Source organism: Salvia splendens, chromosome 9 (assembly GCF_004379255.2).
Source record: "Salvia splendens isolate huo1 chromosome 9, SspV2, whole genome shotgun sequence".
NCBI lineage: Eukaryota > Viridiplantae > Streptophyta > Magnoliopsida > Lamiales > Lamiaceae > Salvia > Salvia splendens.
This window is the reverse complement of record NC_056040.1, coordinates 27,765,534-27,770,442: the sequence shown is the minus strand read 5'-3', so window position 1 is coordinate 27,770,442 and position 4,909 is coordinate 27,765,534. Positions and strand designations below refer to the sequence as shown.

The 4,909-nt window shown below is 41.0% G+C and overlaps 1 long non-coding RNA gene across 1 annotated transcript; it reads left to right on the top strand.

Moving 5' to 3' along the window:
- Nucleotides 1-339: 339 nt before the first annotated feature.
- Nucleotides 340-2,865, top strand: LOC121747705. The gene is made up of 2 exons (XR_006039312.1): nucleotides 340-2,380; nucleotides 2,524-2,865. It is a non-coding gene; the product is annotated as an uncharacterized LOC121747705 (long non-coding RNA).
- The last annotated feature ends 2,044 nt before the right edge of the window (nucleotides 2,866-4,909 follow it).

Sequence of the window (4,909 nt, the reverse complement as noted above, 5' to 3'; positions counted from 1 at the left end):
GTTGGGATCCAAGGTCATCGTTTATAGTGACCATGCAGCGATTAAGTATCTGATTGCCAAGAAGGAATCCAAACCCCGCTTGATCCGATGGGTCCTTTTATTACAAGAATTCGATTGGGACGTGGAAGATAAGAAGGGAGTCGAGAACAAGGTGGCAGACCATTTGAGTAGAATAGTACAAGAGGGAAACAGCGAAGAAGTGTACGACAAGTTTCCAAAAGAGCATTTATGTGAGGTAAATTTTGAGGCCAGGAAGATTGACTGGGAAGAAGTGATGAAGCTTACTGGCCAGTACGATACTGAAAAAGGAAAAGAAAAGGTAGGGCAAGAGCCGTGGTATGCAGACCTGGCCAACTACCTAGTGACTGGAGAACTTCTAGGCCTTGGTTACTGGTCAGTATGATGTGCATATTTGAACTTTATCTGCAAAACAAGTTGCTTAAGCTTGCAGGTTGAGTGTTCTAACCAGTAGGGAAGCTTCGGAATAACTCAAGTGAAGGGTGTCAGGATGTTGCTATCCTGATCAGTATACATGCTAAAACGGTTCGAGATGGAGAAGACGGATCGCAGAGGCTGATTACACACAATTAAGGGCAAAGGAGTCATCTTGCAATAAGGATTTACCCTAAAATCAAGGGTAAGCCTCCCTATAAAAGGAACCCACTTGGAGAGAAAAAGGGGATATCTATTTTCACCATCATCACTTTTAGGTAGATTTCTCTCGGTAGTTTAGTTCTTCAGCCCAATCCAGTTTCTCATTCCTCAACACAACCATGATTAGCTGAGTTCCAGAAGCTCCCGGAGTTCCAGTCATCCTCGTTCCAGCCAGCAAGATCATAGTTTAGGAGTTCCATCGCCCGGAGTGGCAAACACTTTTATTTCGCTTTCGTAGTTTAAATTTCTTGTTTTTCATCACGATGGACCTGTGTTGCTTTTGATTTTTACGGCTTAGAACTACTTTGTTTGCAGATCCGAACTTGTTTTATGCTATGAAATTGTTTTCTGTTCAGTTTACCTCGCTGATCTCTTTTCCTTTTGCCTAGTTAGCTTAGATCTAGAGTTTCTGGTTGTTTTAAGTGTTAGATCAGTTGTTGCTGTTTTCGTCTTAATTTTCTCTGAGTTAGTATAATCAGGAACTGTTTGATTGTGAGGTAAATCGTTGCATGCAAAGTCTAGTTTTAGTTTCGATTCATTTTCATGTTGACCGGTATGCGAAGTTACAGTGTTGGTGTTTGATTTCAGATTTGGAATTTTTATTTATGGATCTGTGTTCGTGAGTTGTTATTCTATGTTTTACGTGGCGAATCTGGAGTTGTCTTTTAATTTTGATCAAGTGTGTTGAAGAAGATGATGTCCATGTCAATAGTTGGGGACCACTTTTACTTTTTAGATGCTTTTTGCCTTTTGTCCTTCACTTTTAGTTTGTACTCTGCAGATCTGTCAGCCTAGTCACACAATTCCCACTACCTTCGGATATTCCGTTTGGCCCAAAATAGAAACCCAGTACTTCTCAAATATTTTCTGTTACACCATGATTACCCATTTCCACGTACACAGCTGCACCTCTACACTTCTCCCCCATTCTAGTCAGTAGGATACTACTTTTAAATTCTTGCCTAGGTAGAGACTCAACCCGAGCGTGGTAGCTAACTAAACCCTCCAGAATATCTCCGCAATAGTTTTAGCGCACCATCTCTGTGGGATTCGACCCCTACCTTCACTTTACTACCCAGTAGAAGAGGGTTGAGGATTCTTTGAAAGCAGGTTCTAGGCTAGCGGGGATTCTTATACTGATCAGTAGGATAGATCCTTGCTTGAGCGACACCTACGCAAACCTGAGATCTTTCAATTACCTCTTGAAATGGTTGGCGAAAAATCCCTCTGACCTAGGCTCGCAGCCTCTTTCGCTTGTTTGTTGTTTCCCTCCTATGTGGCTGCCTCGGTGAAAGAATACTCTTGCTGGACACTCTCCTTCACTCACTCAACTCCTAGACTTTGAGCGGTTATGTTGCTGAAATGTCAAGCTGAATGGGAGGAATATCCCATGAGTGTGAAGGGTTTTTATAGACAAGTCTTGATGTACTTGGTGCTCTTAATAGGGCTGTTGTATCTTTGTTCTTATCTTGCTGCAACTTTAACTGCTTTCGGCACCTTGCGGGTGCTTAGTACTCCGGTTTATTTATGGAGTTTGTTCCTTGTGGCAGGTGCTTAAGAATGGCATGAATTTGTAGTTGATATTCTCGGCAGTGGCAGGTGCAAAATGAGGGTACAAGTTCGTCAAATACAGCCTTGCAGAGTACCTACAGCCGCTGGGGTGGAAAGGCCGGCTGGACAAAGGCTGGGATGCAGGTTGCTGCACTACTGTGGCTGCCCCATTTGGGTGAGTCCCTCCTACTCTCTCTGAAAAGGTCTCGCTTTCCATTTCCATTTGTTTCCTTTTGTTATGCAGCAGGTTTTTCCCTTTTAACTTAATCTGCTTGTTGTCCTATTGGTCTTCCTTTAACTCAGGTTTCCATATTGTAGGTTTTGGAGGCAATAGCCTATCTCGTGGTTTAAAATCTCTCGGTCCAAAGGTCGCTCCGGTCTCGGCGTGATGCGTGACCTGGCTCAAAGGGAGAGCGAGTCCCTCTTTGACTTTCCCATGTGTATACCTTCCTTTTGTAGGCACAAATGTTTAAGTATATCTAATAGATTCTTTTAGAAATATCAAGTTCTTCGTATTTTTCTTGTAAGAGTGTGTATTGTTCAATTGGAGAAATAAAAAGACGTGAATTTGTTTTAGTTTGCTCGTGTACCACTTTAGATTTTCTTTCTTTTGAGAATTAACAACACTATGCGTTTACGAAAAGAAAACAAGTACTTCCATTTCGAAGTCCAAAATTAGGTATTAGAATTTATTTGTTCGACTTTATCGTCGTCTATCGGATGCCAAAAGGGCGGTCATTACATTCTACTCTCCTTCCTGACGAATTCCAATCCTCTTCACTTTCTGAACCGAACGGAAATGGATCTCACGTTGATAACCTTGATCTGGTGGTAACTGTAGATGCTGTGTCCTTGACTTGCCAAATAAACTGCTCGTTCCTCTACTCAGATGAGTCACCCCAGTGTCCAAACTATGAGCATCTGCTCATAAACTGAAAATAAAGAAAAAGAAAAGAGAAATTAAAACTATGTACGCCAAAATCCTCTAAACACAATCACAAATTACGCCATCCATCCCCGGCAACGGCGCCATTTGAAAAGCCACTTGGAGCTAGAGTGTGTACGGTGTGATCTACTGTTCTAGGTCGAGCTACTAAGTCCAATGAATCCACTAGATCACTAGGTCTAGGAACTCAAGGGTATATAGAAGACTCAGTCGTTGGACACACAAGCTCGTGTTTCAAAGATCCCTCAACCCGTTATACTATTGATAAGTATAGAGAAGCAGGTGTCGATCCCACGAAGATGGACGCATAAGAAATCATCTAGAGACCTTGGTTTAAAAAGCGGCTGCTGCCACACAAATTGGGTTGAGGTTAACTACTTTTAGACCTAGGCACAAAATCAAACACTAGACCTAGGAAACTGTAAACATCATGTTGACATCGAACATTCTCATGACTACGAAATAACCAACTACCTTTCTAGACTTAGCAACCAACTTTCTAATTCAACTAAACAGAAAATGAATAAAAGTGGGGACCAATTTCCAGAAATATCAAGTACGGAAGGAAAGCTGCAACTAATTAACTAAGGATTTTACTAACAGCAACATGCATCTCATCAACTGAATTAAACACGAACATGAAGAAAACAAAGCATGTATCTAGATTCGAACAGAATATAGAAATTCGGACATCGAAAACTTGCAAACAGCCGGAAATTAAACAGATCTACATATACTAGACGAAATGAAAAGAAAACACAAAAGCTAGGCATAAATCTCGATCACTCTGTTTCAGATCCAAACGTCGGATGCTTAACCTACTCCGGATCCAAGCAATCCGAACCCAACAACAACCTGATTCAACTCCATAGTCTCATATTCAACAAATCTGCTCCGGTCAACGCTAGATTCCAACGATCTTACTCAAACTCAACAACCAACATGAAATTCAGACATCCAACTCAGCGATCGCAACAAACTCAAAATGATAAACTTCCATAATCGAAATCAACAGCAGCTCAAACACAGAAAATAGAAATTGCATAAATGACGGAAATTCAACAGCAAATAGTGCCGAGCTTCGAACGGCGAAGCTCAGTGAAATTCGCGATGATAAAGTAAAATGAAAGCGATTAAAGTATATCTTCGTCCTCCGCGAGGACGGTGTTGCCCAACTACGGACTTGCAAAGTAAAACCCAGACCCCTACAATTTCCCGATAAAACCCAAAAGTATGTAGAAAAGAATGAGCTAGAGCAACAATCTGGTCATCAGGCCTCCACCGAGAAGGTCCCCTCTGATTGCATGCTTTATTCTTTATATAGGTGCGTACATAATCTTCTAGAAGCCTTCGTAGAAATCTCCATTCTACCCTTCAGCCCCTTGATTTCCTCCTTCTTGTAATTTTTCTTCAAATTGCTCACTTATTCGCCAGTTTCCTTGGACCATGCAATTGTCCTTCTCTATTCATGGATCTGGCGAAAACCTTCTACATACCTGGCTTAAAACATGTGTTAGACCCCGCAAACGAATGAGTTTCACCCCTATATCTATGCATGAAATTAGCTTTATCAAACTGCTCACACTTAAACCATACTTGTCCTCAAGTATAAAGACAAGAAAAAAAAATAAGGCGAATTTCAATGCATGATTATCCTATGACCAACTCTAAAAAAACAAAAAAACTCCTAGACCTAGACATAAAACAGACTCAAAAAGAGAAAACAAACACTTAAAGAAAAACACGAAGAAAAATACA